This window comes from Lucilia cuprina, chromosome 4 (assembly GCF_022045245.1).
Source record: "Lucilia cuprina isolate Lc7/37 chromosome 4, ASM2204524v1, whole genome shotgun sequence".
In the NCBI taxonomy this organism is placed as follows: Eukaryota; Metazoa; Arthropoda; class Insecta; order Diptera; family Calliphoridae; genus Lucilia; species Lucilia cuprina.
Genome location: NC_060952.1, coordinates 8,230,161 through 8,245,795, shown reverse-complemented (window position 1 = coordinate 8,245,795; position 15,635 = coordinate 8,230,161). Strand labels below are relative to the sequence as shown.

Below are 15,635 nucleotides of genomic sequence, written 5' to 3'. Positions count from 1 at the left end.
TTATAAAGTTGCCAGAAGCGTAAATTTATAATGTTGCCATTTAACATTATATTGTTATTTTTCCGACTTATTTTGACTTTTTCCGACTTTCCAAAATTTAAATTTTCATATGAAAAAAGTTCTAAAAAATAATATTTTTTTTAAGAAAAATTTTAAAATAAATAAATTTGGAATTTTATTTATTGAATCTTTCTTAAGTAAAAATTTACAATAATTATTAAAATCTTTACCTAAACCAGCCATTGCAGTTTCAACACAAGTTCTCTATTTGATTATCTTGCAAGATCAGGTTTCCATTCTCCTCTGTCGTATATGACCTTCAAATAGCAGCAAGTCCCTGGCAAGGGGATTTGCATGATCCATTAGTTTCGATATGTGGATTAAACTGAAGATTTTGATCTCTCCATGTGGAGAAATTCCGAAATTAGAATTATTTCTATTAGTTTTGTTTTAATTGCTACAAAAGCTGCCTACACACTATGAGAGAAGTAAAATTGAAAATATATTTTGTTTTTACACTATACGATTTGAAATTTACATCAGTATCTTTGCAACTCCATAAAAACGTGAAAAATCGGTGATTGTGCAAGCAATGTTTGAGTAGGGTGTTTTGGAATGAAAAAAGTATTCCAAAAAGTATTGTTTTAATGAATATTATTGTGTGTAGCCAGCTTAATACGAATAATAAGAAATAGTACTATTAATTTTTTATTTAGTTTTATTTTAAATTCTTTATTAAAAATTGAAACTCATTTTGTTCCTCAATTTTAATATGACACAAAAGTACTGCAATGGGTTAACGACAAGATATAAATCTAATTTTAAACAAAAGCGACGTCTCCCAAACAACCAACCAACTTATTAGATTTCAAATTCATACAATTTCTCTTTATTTGTCTTATAAGAAAATCTAATTGATATTAAGACCGTTTTTCCAATTACCCAGGCACACTAACATGTGCGACATATATATGCAGGGAATTTCCGTTAAGCCGCATAAAACCCAAAATACGACTAAGGGTAAGTAAGAGAGACACCTTACATTAAATTACCAGCAATAAAAATGCAGCAAACACCCTTACCCACGTTCACGTAAAAATAAATCAAGAAAATTCTGAGAAATTGATATACAAATGTGTACGAAAGATGATGGTCTTATTGTAAGCCACTGTACTTTACCTAGATACATATACATGTTTTAATAATAAGAAGAACAATAAGCAATAACAACATCGACTAATAAATGTAACCAGGCATGGGGAATTGAAATGTTGAAGGAGTACTTTCTGTAAATGTTCAGCAGTGGTCTATAGATTGGTAAATGGTAAATTCCGTAGAGTCAGCAATAGACTACGTAAGCATTGCCAACTAACTAACTAACTAACTAACTAACTAACTAACTATCTAATTAAATAACTAACTAACTAACTAACTAACTAACTAACTAACTAACTAACTAACTAACTAACTAACTAACTAACTAACTTACTAACTTACTAACTTACTAACTAATTAACTAACTAACTAACTAACTGACTAACTAACTAACTAACTAACTAACTAACTAACTAACTAACTAACTAACTAACTAACTAAATAACTAACTTACTAACTAACTAACTAACTAACTAACTAACTAACTATCTAACTAACTAACTAACTAACTAACTAACTAACTAACTAACTAACTAACTAACTAACTAACTATCTAACTAACTAACTAACTAACTAACTAACTAACTAACTAACTAACTAACTAACTAACTAACTAACTAACTAACTAACTAACTAAATAATTTACTATCTAATTGGCAGCTTCATCTAAACATTCACGACCTAAACGGTCGTTCAACGTCCAAAACCTTAATAGAAGTTTTGCCTCTCATCGCCTCTTCAGAGGCTGCTCTACCCTGAGAATCTTGAGGAGTTTTTTCATAGGGCCTCAAAGGACCGGTATAGCGTTAGTAGTGATAGGGATTATAACCACAATCTTCATTGGACTGTTTTGGTTTGGCTACTCCCTCTACAGTAAATATAAATTAAAAAATAAGATTTCCTGTTAATTCTTCATCTTACTTACCGACCCATTAATATATACATACATAAATATAAGCATATGTATATACATATATAATATACGTCAGTAATTCCAAAAATCATAAAATTTTCCATCCCTGTCTGTAACAGCAACAGACAGCATCCATCAGCAACATATATTCATCACACAACTGCACACACACAAACACACATATATTCTTATGAATATTTCTATGCTTTGTTGTTTACAAGGAAAATACGTTGTGGGAAAACAACAACAGCAATAAGAAATATTCTTCTTTTTATTCTGGTTGTTGTCTGTTGTTTGTGGATGCTGTTCGGTAGAAATCTGTCTGACGTTCTCGTTCGTTTGAAATGGTTGAAAGTAAATGGAAACTAAACAGTAAATTCAGTTGAGTTCGAGCTGCCAAACGTAACGGTTGTTTATTTGAAATACAGGAGGAACACAATAATCTAATAAGTGAAATGTGAGAAATATAAAAACTAAATATAAGAAAAAAAATAGCAACAAATAAAAATATATTGGAATAATACGAAATAGTATTTAGCAGATAATAAAAAAAACAATACGATCAAATACCAATCAAAGGAATACACTTACATATAAAAACAGTTATAAAATATCGTAAATGCTTTAATACTAGCAACAATTTATATGTTGTTGTTGACATTCATAAGAGTAAAATAGGAGAAAAAATTGCAATAACAGAAGCGCGCGAAATTGTTTTTTCAAAATAAATTGCAATAAGAAAACAACAAAAACAAAAGATTTATTAACGGTAAAAACGACTTATCGAAAAGAGAGAAAAAAAAAAGATTTAACGGTAAAATAGTAAATCAATTTATATTAGTTTCAACCAGTGCATTCAAGTGTGTTTGTGAGTGTTTTTGATTTGTTGTTTGATTAAACTAACGTAACGTTGAAATAAAACGGAAAACGGAAGTGTTTTGTATAACATTTTTTTTGCAATAAATGTTATAACTGTGTGCGTGTGTGTAAAAAGTGTTAGTGTAATATTTTATAGACTTTATAAAAGCAGCTTTTCAAAATAACATATTTTATTTTGTTTGTTGTTAATAATTCAACATTTGGTGGCTTCTTTAAATTAAAAAAAAAAACTGGTAAGTAATTATTTATATTTCTAAATTTTAGAAATTGTCCCTTGAATAAACCCTTATTAATTGCCTAAGTTTAATTATTTATGTATTATATATAAAAATAGTATAATTTGTTATAATTTTTCCCAAAATAACAAATAAAGGAAGATCGTATGTTTGATATAGTATGTATATATATGGACCTCTATCTGTGTGTCTATTAGTGATACTAGAATTGTGATGATGATAGTATTATTATATTTTTATTTATTATTGTTATTTTTCATATTTAAGTCTTATCAGTTCTATGACCAACCAACCAACCAACCATCCATACATTTATACACATATATGCACACACATATACACTTGTATGTACATATTGGTACATATTTTCGTATTTGTTGTGTCAGATTCATCAATAAATTGTTGACAATATACAATGCCACACAGTGGTTAAAAAAAACTAAATATTTACCTTAAATTTCTTTTACTCACTTATTTAGAATCTCAGACAAAAAATTAATTTTCATGCTCGAACCTTCACCTTGACATCCTAAATGAATAGTTAAGAGTCATCATAAAACAGCTTAAAGGCTGTATATGTTGTAGGTTTCAAAAGTAAATTTTTTGCTTACAAATACATTAGGCTGGCGTTAAATAACGGGTTACCGAAAATGAAAATTAAGTTCACTCTAAGATATCATTTCTCCATATTTAGTGAGCTGGATCAGAGGTTAAAAAGGTCCTTTTATGGGTTTATACACATATTTTACAAAGGATTTATTTTAAATTTGTTAACACATAAAGGGTCTTCGGAAAACGCTATATCAAATATATGAACGATTAAAAAAATATTAAGGGGGTTATTTTGTAAATCCTTTTCACTTAAATTTTCCTATAAATTGTTTTTATATTTTCAAAAATTTGTATGAAAATATTTTCAACGCAAGGGAGTAATTATACCCTACACCACTTTAGTGGGGAGGGTATTTTGGGTTTGTGCTGATGTTTGTAACATACAAAAAAATTCGTGCTATACCCATTTTAAGTATACCAATCGGCTTAGAATCGTTTTCTGAGTCGATTAAGTTATATCCGTCCGTATGGATGATAATTGGAAGATAATTGGATTTTTGTACTGATCGGTCCTGATTTGACCCTAGCCCCAATACAAAATCCCTTCAGAAAATGACTTGAAGTTCAAAATTTACTTATAAACACTAATAACACTTTTAAATTCTACATAAATATCTTTGTGGAAGACGTGAATTCTTCTACCAACATTTATAAGAATAGGCCCATATTTTCACCTCTCACCTTTGAGCCCTCTTGTAAAAAATCTCTTCTTTTGTCAAAAAAAGTTAAAATATTCCGGAATAAAGTTAAAATACAAATCGAATGCTTCAGGATATTTTTTTTAATATTAGATATTTTCGACCTTTTTTCGATTTTTTTCGACTTGTAGACGTTTTAACTTTTTTTGTTTCTTTAAAACTTTGTTCGAATTCTTTTTTTTAAATTTTTCCAACTTTTTAACTTTTATTTACAAAATCTCTCTCAGAACCGACGCTGTCAAACTCCATATACATGGAAATAATTTTAGGAATTCACCGCAAAATAAAATGACTTTACCTCATGGTATTATTGGAGTACATTATCGATCCGTCAGGTTGTCCTGAGTAATGCAGGCATAGATCATGTTTATTTCCTTGAAAATTACGGTTGTCAGATTTTACAACATTGGTACAAGTCTTACAATAATGTCAACTTACAATTTTTGTTTTGCGACGTTGTCAGAAAAAGCATTAATGGCAATGTTGCAAAAGTTGTAAGTTGACATAAGTTTTTTTGCCAACATTGTAAGATCTAACAACCGTGTAAATAAGACTTTATTCTGATGTAATGCATAAATACATGATTCTCATCTTGGATATCTTTTCTATATAGTTGGATTCGATTTTGAAAATCTGTATTTTGCCAACCTTGTAAGATCTAACAATCGGGGATATAAGGCTTTACTCTGATGTAATGCATACATGGATATATGATTCTCATCTTGGATATCTCAAAGTTAATTAGAGTATGTTTTTTCTATATAGTTGGATTAGTTTTAGAAAAAATCTTGTATATCGAAGAGTAATCTTTACACTCGTGTTTGAATACCCAACTTCTTTATCTCTCTCTCAAGCCACTGTGCAAGATGCGTTCGTTACATATAGAAATATTTATATTGAAGACCCTGTTGTCAGTTACTGTGTATGTATGTTTGTGTATAAGTTGTTTATTATGGTGATTATAAATAAAGCTTATCTTTAAAACAATTTTGTTTATTTCAACTGTGAGTATGAGTATTATGTCGTCTGCCTTTCAGCTTGCCTGTCATTCTGTCTGTCCATACGTAAGTCTAGCTGTCATTCTTTATGTTTTCAATAAATGTATAAAATTGAATTTTTTCGAAAATTTTAAAAAATAAATTGTTTGCTCCCATCGAAATCTATGATACGAAATACGAAATATTGTCGCTGCGTCTTACAATTTAGTATTTTTTTCATCTATAAATAACAACGACACGTTTTTTGTTGTAGTGTTTTTCTTTGTATTAAATTTTTTCGCATTTAGTTTGTGCGTTTTTTTTTATTATTTCAATACAATTCTATACATTTCTGCAAACATTAATTTAGATGCGTTTTCTTAGAATAGAAAAAGTAAAAAAAAAGTTTTCAATTTGTTTTGTTTTTCTACAGCACAACTACAATTGTTGATTGTATTGTATGCTTTTCTGAGTATCTTCTAGTATGTATATTACTTTGATCTTGGATTTTTATTTTGCTTAAACAAAATAAAAGAAAACAAATTATTCTGTTGACATCGTTGTTTTTGTTGTCGTCATTTTATATGGCATTTATAATGATTTTTCTTTTTTTATTACGATTATTATTTTGCGGCTTTATAAAAGTTTAAAGAAGGAGAAGAGCTCAAGTTTAGTTTTAGTTTAAGAGTGCAATTATTATGTACGTGTTTTTGTATACCTTTGTGTATGCGTTTGTGTGTCACTGATTGTGCATTGTGTGTGGGAGATCAAGTGAGTGACAGACATACAGACAGACACACACAGAGTGAGTGTTTTGAGTATAATAATGATAATATTAAATATTGTGCTCTATTTATGTGTGATGGGTGTGTGTGGTATGTACCTATAATCAAAATGTATCATAATAAATTTTATAAACAAAAAACTTAAAATGAAAATAACAAAAACAAAGAATTTATTCGTTTTTTTCTCTCTCTTAGAAGATTTTTATGTTTTACTGGAACCGGAATAAATTTTCATACTCATTGTTGTGTATTGTTTTTGTTAGTTGTTTTTATAATAATAATATATGCAGATTTACATATGTATGTGTTTGTGCACTGTTACATACACACATACATACATTCGCATAGATGCATATTTTACACTAAATTTATAGACCCGGCAGTTTAATGTGACTGGCCCCTTCAAAAATTGGGAATATTTTGCATACGCTTATAAACAAACATACATATACACACACATTCGCATAGATGCATATTTTACAATAAATTAAGGGACTCTACAGTTTGGGGTGGTAGTATGAAAAGAATCTAACTCAAAAAATTTCAATTCAAATCTAATCGATACATATTGAAAACATACTCTATTTAAGACTCCTATGTCCTAGGTAAAGATCATGTAATCCATCCATGCGGTACATTAAAGTAATTCCAAAACTACTCCCTTGCTAATATTATGGACTATATCCCTGATCGGTAAAAGGCTTTTTTATGAGCTTTCTTGCACTCTTAATTGCACAAGCATGTATGCTTACACATGTATAAAAACGATAAAAACCAGTAGGAGAACTTATTTTTTACTCTCCTGCGATATAGGGAGTATATGATCAGCAACGAGGTCCTAAGTGGTGCTTACATGTAAAACCTCAAAACGAAGATAATTTTTTTATGTATCTTTTTGTTTCTGGTGTGATACATTACATTAAATTATATTACTTAGAATAGTATTTAAAGAGTCTACTATCTACATTACAAAGGGACAGTTATGTAAGTAATTACTGACATTCTCTCTCATTACTAAGAGTACATAAGCTTTAAGTAATGTAAAAACAGATGGAGAGACGACACAGAGACGATTGGCTGTAAGTTTTAAGCCTCCTTTTCAATCGCCTTTTTTTAATTATACTCCTTGACTCCTTTTGAAAACTATCGGTATATTGGATGTGGGATATATGCCTGTATTTAATACATTTGTTTGCATAGATTTATGCATGCACTGGATTGTTAGTAAACATGACAATTATTTATTATTCGTTCTTTTTTATGCAAAAACAATATGGAATTTTTTATAAATTAAAAATAAAATGTGAATGTACGTTCATAGGTATGTGTGTGTTGGTTTGTTTAAACAAAAATATGAATTTATTTATAAATTGTAAATTGTTTTGTAAATTCACAACTATCTACATACATACATACATACATACATACATACATACATACATACATACATACATACATACATACATACATACATACATATGTACGTTTGTAAATACATACACTGAACATAATCCATGCTTAATATTTCGTAATATTTACAAAAGTTTCGTATATAATACTAAATATTATGTATTAAAACCCTTAAAACCTTTCGTATTTGAAATTAAAGCATAATGATATTAATCTTATTATAATTAAATAAAACTATATCGCTTTTTATAAATTTTAAGAAAAAGTATATTATAATTCTCGAACTTTTTTCATTAAATAATTTAAAATTCGTATGTATGATAATATGTTACATAAATTTAGAAAAATTACTTTAAAATGAACAAAAATTTTTGCATAAATTAATATTTCGTTTACAGTTTATATAAGTTAATTTTTCTAAGATTATTTTACATAATATCAAAATATTTAGTACAATGAAAGATTTAGTACAATGAAAGATGAGAAACAATGAAAGATTCGTTCAATGTACGACATGTTTCATATATATTAGACATAGATTATTTTCAGTGTACATACATATGTATTACTACTGCTGGTATTTAAAGATATTATTTTTAATATTTAATATTTGTGTATTTACTAAATACTTATATTGTAAAATTATTGAAATTTCAGGAATTTGTTATTTTAGAAAATGTTTATAACAATAAAAAAATTGTTAAAATATCCGAATTTAATTTGATACAAAACACTTATAATCAAAAAATGGAAAGATTCGAGCAAAACGTCTGTTTAGTCCATAGGATAGAAAGCAACCGATCCAATAGACCAACGTAATAGATAGATAGGTAGATAGATAGATAGATAGATAGATAGATAGATAGATAGATAGATAGATAGATAGATTGATAGATAGATAGATAGATAGATAGATAGATAGAGAGATAGATAGATAGATAGATAGATAGATAGATAGATATATATATATATAGATAGACAGATATATATATAGATAGATAGATAGATGGATAGAGAGATAGATAGATAGATAGATAGATAGATAGATAGATAGATAGATAGATGGATAGATAGGTAGATAGATAGATAAATAGATAGATAGATAGATAGATAGATAGATAGATAGATAGATAGATAGATAGATAGATAGATATATAGATAGACAGATATATATATAGATAGATAGATAGATAGATAGATAGATAGATAGATAGATAGATAGATAGATAGATAGATAGATAGATGGATAGAGAGATAGATAGATAGATAGATAGATAGATGGATAGATAGATGGATAGATAGATGGATAGATAGGTAGATAGATAGATAAATAGATAGATAGATAGATAGATAGATAGATAGATAGATAGATAGATAGATAGAAAGATAGATAGATAGATAGATAGATAGATAGATAGATAGATAGATAGATAGATAGATAGATAGATAGATAGATAGATAAATAGATAGATAGATAGATAGATAGATAGATAAATAGATAGATAGATAGATAGATAGATAGATAGATAGATAGTACGTCTAATCAATACACAAATCAACATAATTGTCCAATTCGGTGTTGTACGGTTGTATAGTTGTATGTAGTAATTTTTTTTATTGATTTGTTTTTCTTTCTAAAAATTTTATTTGAACAATTTGTATGACATACAACGCAACAACGATATGAAATCGACTGTGAGTTGGACAAATATTTCATAGACTAATTAGTCGACTATTTAATAGTCTAGTCCATAAACTAGGATAGTTTTTAGTGTAATTAAAAGACTGGATCATAAACTATTAAATAGACTGCTCCATAGACTTCTTTATATTTAATAAACTAAAATCGACACTTTTAATACCACTGTGCAACACTTCCCAAGTAATTGAATTTTTTTTATCTAAAAACCTTAATACATATATCTGACTCAATATCTTTCTCTTTCCCTTATTAAAAGAAAACACAAAATGGGTTAAATCTGTTTAAAATGCATAAATTTAAAAACCACAATTTAAAATCACATTATACTTAAAACAACAACAAACACAAATTAATAAAAAAAAGTGCGTGCCACATATTTTGTTTTGCTTCAAGCCTTAATAAGTGATAAGGCACGTTTAACGTGTCCTGTTTTTTTTGAATTCTGAAAAGTAGCAGGCTACTCCAGCTACTGTTGCTATTACTTATTGTCGTTAATGTGAATGTTGTGGCTGTTGTTTATCTCAACAAATACTCGTAAATATCTGTTTAATCACTAACTCCCTTATGATAAATAAATACGTAAAAAAAAACTTCACAAGAAGTAAGAATATGGAGTAAAAATATAAGAATAAAAAAGAAATTGAAACAGTTCATCAATTTATTGCAAGTACTGCTGACTTTAAGTACGTGTAGCAGAGAGCTGTTGCAACAAATAAACTTGATTGCTGGTTGTTTGTTAAACTTAAAATGAAAAGAAATAACAAAATAAATAAAACAATAACAACAACCATGGACTATAACGATATAGACAATAAAGCCAATCGTTTTAAGATTTCAATGCAATCAAAGTCATCAGGTAACTTTTAAGTTTTTCTTGTTTGTTTGTTTGTTTGATAAGTTGCCGGTTGTTGCTACTTGATGCAACAACATCGAACATTGTCAGTAGAAATCAATTGAATGATGATGATGATGATTTCAATGTAAAAAGTCATTATTTATTGCATTTCATCAGCGAAAGAAATAAAATGTTTCTTCATTTATTTATATCAACATACATACATATTTTGGTTTTGTCATTTAGTTTGTAACATCAAACTTGTGGGTTTTTATTAGATTCTAGAATTATTATGGCTGTACGTTGGAAAGGCCAAATGACTAAATGGAAGGAAGAGCGTAAAATCCGGATAAAATTGAACTCAAAGCTTTTTATAAATTTCTAACAAATATCGTAATCCTATAATACGTACTACATGTAATAGAAGGAATAAATTTAAGAAATTTCTGGTCTTGCCCCTCATTTGTGATCACCCCATACGATATTTGTAGTACACCCTTAGTTAGGTAGTTAGTTAGTTAGTTTGTTAGTTTGTTAGTTTGTTAGTTTGTTAGTTTGTTAGTTTGTTAGTTTGTTAGTTTGTTAGTTAGTTAGTTCGTTAGTTCGTTAGTTCGTTAGTTCGTTAGTTCGTTAGTTAGTTAGTTAGCTAGTTAGTTCGTTAGTTCGTTAGATAGTTAGTTAGTTAGTTAGTTAGTTAGTTAGTTAGTTAGTTAGTTAGTTCGTTAGTTAGTTAGTTAGTTAGTTAGTTAGTTAGTTAGTTAGTTCGTTAGTTAGTTAGTTCGTTAGTTAGTTAGTTAGTTAGTTAGTTAGCAAGTTAGTTAGTTAGTTAGTTATATTGTATACTTTATCATGAAGGTAAAGCAAAATATGCTGGACTTCTTAAATCATTACTGTGTTATGATTTGTAACAAAAAAGAAGAAAGAAAATACCTCAAGTACTAATCTCTCTGCTCCCTCGTCGTAATATACGTAATATTATGTGCCACTAGAGTTAGTACGTGATGAAATCCCTAATGGAGTATGATTGTTATGGCACACACACACACAACTACTACAATGCATTTAATAATCAATGAAAATATAATCAAGATAAAAACATGGAAATGGCTGCCAGTAGCAGGAGGAGTAGGATAAGAAGTAAAAGAAGAAATCATCATTGTTTCTTAGAATGGTTACTGATGACAATGTTGATTTCAGATTATTCATTTAGAAGAAAATTGAATAAAAACAGCAATGAGAATAGAAAAAAAAAAAATCAAAACTTATATCACCAGGAAAGTGACAAAAAAAAAAAGAAACCATGGACAGTGTGTGGTAAGGGTAAGAAATTATGTTTCAGAGATTTTAATATACAGTTTAAAAGCAGACAATAAATTGTGTGTGTGTATGTGGGTGTCTATGTGGTTGGTTGCTTAAAAAGTAGTCTGTCTGTAACTGCAAAAGTTTTGGAAAATATGTTTTAAATTTGTTTCCTTTTATTTTCTGCTTGTACATTTTTTTTGTATCCTGTTACTTTTCTAAAATGTTGTGGTATTTAATTTTGAATTTATTGTCATTTAAGTTTAAGTGAAACACAAAAATTATATTTTCTTTTTTAAAGCAAATTTCTATTCAAACTGAAAAAGAAACATAAACACATACTCACTGTCACTCACTCACTTAGTCAGGCATTCATTCATTCGTTCGTTCGTTCGTTCAGTCATTTAAACTGTCAGTGATTTTAACAGACAACTGCACTCTGGGTCAGGGTATAGATTTTATATATGAAATTTATTTATAGGGAGACTAATATTAAATATTTGAATATTTATTGTAGGTAAAAGTTGAATGTTAATAACTCTAATGGAGGCTTAGAAGACATTGGCAATCTCTGACATTATTGGACATATTTTGCATACATTTTCTAACAACATTCTTAAAATTAGGTCCAAATTAATATTATACATGCTTAATAAACTTAATAAACTTGATTTTTTTTGTTCATCCTTACACATAATAATTTTAATTAGCGACAACAGATTCTGACCCATAGTCCATGGCAATGTACTAAGTACAAGTAGTAGTCGTCCTATCTTCTCAGCGTATCCGTACAAGTATTTATGCTTAAAATATTTCAACTCATCTCATTTCATTTGCTTTAAATTGTAAAATTATGCAATATTTTCTGTTGTAGGTTTGGATTTGAATATGGTTTCTTTCCTTTTAAATTTGTTCATGTGTTTGTGATTTGCAGCATTTTTTTCTCTTGTTTTCTTTAACTTCCATTTCTTTTGTTCATTACATTTCAAAAAAATACATTCTAGTTTTTTTCTATATAAATTTGACGGTTTTTCGTTTTTTCCTATCTTGTATGTATGTGTGTGTGTCTAGGTCCTTTTTTCTTCTTCTATTTTATTTAATGTTTGTAATTTTTTTCTTGTTGCAAATGAAACTAACTACTAACGCATATTTTAACAGCCACAAACTAGTGACCACATTCATCAGTGATACACATGTTGTTTCAACGCCCCCCTTCTACTTCTTCTCTTTCTCCTTCTGCACATAAAATATGAATGAATGTGTGTTTAAAAGAAGACAAATCTAAAGAAATAACTAGACTGAACAATAAAAAAGATATCGTTTTAACAAAAATGTCCAACAACAACAAAAAAAAGTAGCATCTACATTCGTTTAGTTTTGATGATTTTCTATTTGGTTTTTGTTGTTGTTGCTTGAAGGAAAAACTGCTTCGTGCTTCTTGTGTGTATTTGTGTACTTAGTTAAATTGACTAAATGTGTATGTATGTACGTGTGTGTACGGTGGTTTGGGTTTGTGTGTATGTGCAGTTTTGACTAAGAAGTCCTTGATTTTTGTATGACAGCTTCTTTTTGTTGTTGTGTCCTTACATTTTAATGTCACACAGTGGGAGAATATTAGTAGTTTTTTTGTACAGTAAATAGTCTAGTAGCTAGTCTATGTACAAGACTATTGAATACTTTATGGACTTGTCTATGGATTAATCAAGGGACTAGTACATAGATTGTTCTTTAAACTATTCTTTCGGCAACTACTACAATAACTTTTCTTTGGACAACTTTTCTTTGAACTTATCTTTTACCAAATCTATTGATTAGTCTATGTACTAGACTATTGACTAGCTTTAAGACTACTTGATTACTATTATTATTATTATTATTATTATTAATAATAATAATAATAATAATTAAGAATATATATAGATTATATACTCGATATGATGGATGTATATAACTTATTAACTTCTATACACAATTGCCTAATGTTTTTCACAATTGAAATTATTAAAATTTAATTAACTGCCCCTCAATCAAAGCTCTCAAACCACTGTGCATAATTTCGTTAGAGAAATATAATTTTTGTTTGACATTTTTTTTAAATCTTTTTATGTTAAATGTTGAATTGTTTTTAATTGCGGTAAAGAAGGGGACATTTAAACGTGAATTATGTGAGGATGGGGGGAAGGCAAGAAAAAAAGATTTATTTATATATAAGTAGAAATGCAAGTATAACCCGACAGGTTTTCAAGCAAACAATGTAACCTTGATTGAAATTGAATATGAAGAAAAAGAAGTTCAGAGCTACAGGGACACTTTTGAGTGAGTAAGTGTAATTGTGTCTTACAATGAACAGGACTTGCTTTCATTCCTTAAGTAGTTGAAGTGTGTGTATCATTTTTATTTTGAAGTAGAGGGGTTTAACTTTTACTACAAACAGCTCGAGAAAAATTAAAAAAATTTGATGATAAATATGATGATGTTGAGTAGGAGGAAACAAAAAAAAAAAAACGAAAATAATATGAAACCAACTTGTATGAGTTGTCATTAACAACAACAACAATAACATCAAGTACTATATAATAAAATAAGAAAAACAAAAACACAACTCAGTAACAGTGCTAGTGGCAGCAACATTCAAACTTATTCTTTTCTTAAACACACAGATATTCTTATCCTTACACTGCAGGCTTTTAAGGATTCCAAAATGTCTAATGAAAAAATGCTGCTTTTCTAAGAATTTTTTTTGTTGCTCTTGCTCTATAGAAAGTGGTACATTGTGTTAACAACAGCAGCGTATAGAGAAAAGCCAAAGCCAAGGAATTGTTAAAAAATAAGAACAAAAAATTAAAAAAAAAAATAAAATGGAAAAAAATACTCTATAGTTTCAAAAAAAAAAAAAAAATAATAATAATAAATATCTCTGTTAGTGAAGCTGAAGCAGCAATAACAGCAACATACGCTAGAAAGATTGTATAGTATTGCAAAAATCATGCTGGTTACCAGCTGCTGTATTTGAACAACTAACAAAAATTATGTTGCAAACAAAACAAATTTAAATTGAAAGTTTAATAAGAAATTAAAAATTAAAAAAAATACTAAAACATAATTGAAATTTTAAGATAATTTTCCTTTGAACTTACTATTAAAAATTCTTGTAAAAATGTGTCAAAAACTTTGCCCTCATAAGGGGTTAAAGCTCATGTGATCACAAACAATTAAAGAATTATAAACAGGGTTTTTGTTGCTTTAAACTATACTAAAAGAACATTATTTAAAATATACATTTTATACATGCAAATATTAAGAAACCCGAAATAGGGAAGAAGATGGTTGGTAACTTTTTTGGTAGTACAATTTACTGCCTAGAGTTACGAAAATAATAAAGTACTATTTGACGTTATATGTATACTTTTGCTGTTTAGTCCTAGACTAGTCAGCAAAGAAGCTAATAAACTACATAGTATTCATATTAAACAAGAGATCAAGACATAGTCTAGTCCACAGAAAAATCAATATCCTTAGACTAACTAATCAATGGACAAGTTCAAAGCGTAATAAAAAAAAATAAAGTACTTTTATCAAAAAATCTCTTTATGTTTAAGCATCCCTTTTCTCTTTTAGCCTTGCATATATGTATGTGTGTTAGCATATAACAACAACTCTTACAGCTGTAACATCACGCTTGCAGACACTTGTATGAATGAAATTTATATTTCTTGTTATTTTCTTTTTTCAGAGGAATAATACTTTTTTTGTTCTGCTCCGCTTGTTTCATTCAAGAAAAAAAGATTGAAGGCTTACTAAAGGAAGGAAGACAATAAATAGACGAAAGCTTTAGTCAAGAAATACCAAGGGGGAGTTGTAGGAACAATAACAGCAGTAGCAACATTTCACAAAAATAAGGTGAAGGCCTTATTTTGACAATCCACAGTCACTATTGCTGTTAAATGCTGCTGTTGCTACTGTTGTTATTATTGTTATTTTTTGTGAATGAAAGTTTATGTATGTGTAGTAAAGATTACATCCGTATGTGTTGAAGATAGAGAGTTTGTGTGTATTTTATTTTCGTTACAACAAGTAATAATAATCCGTATGCATATGTGTCGTAAAAGTCAAACTAATCACAAGACATTAAGA

At 28.3% G+C, this 15,635-nt stretch overlaps 1 protein-coding gene across 1 annotated transcript in view; it reads left to right on the top strand.

Annotated features, from left to right (window-relative positions):
* Positions 1-2,423: 2,423 nt before the first annotated feature.
* LOC111676448 (dorsal-ventral patterning protein tolloid) overlaps positions 2,424-15,635 on the top strand; it is a 55,962-nt gene continuing 42,750 nt past the window's right edge. The window contains exon 1 of the mRNA XM_046950146.1: positions 2,424-3,180. The gene's annotated coding sequence lies outside the window, so the exon portion shown is untranslated. The remainder of the gene's footprint in view (positions 3,181-15,635) is intronic.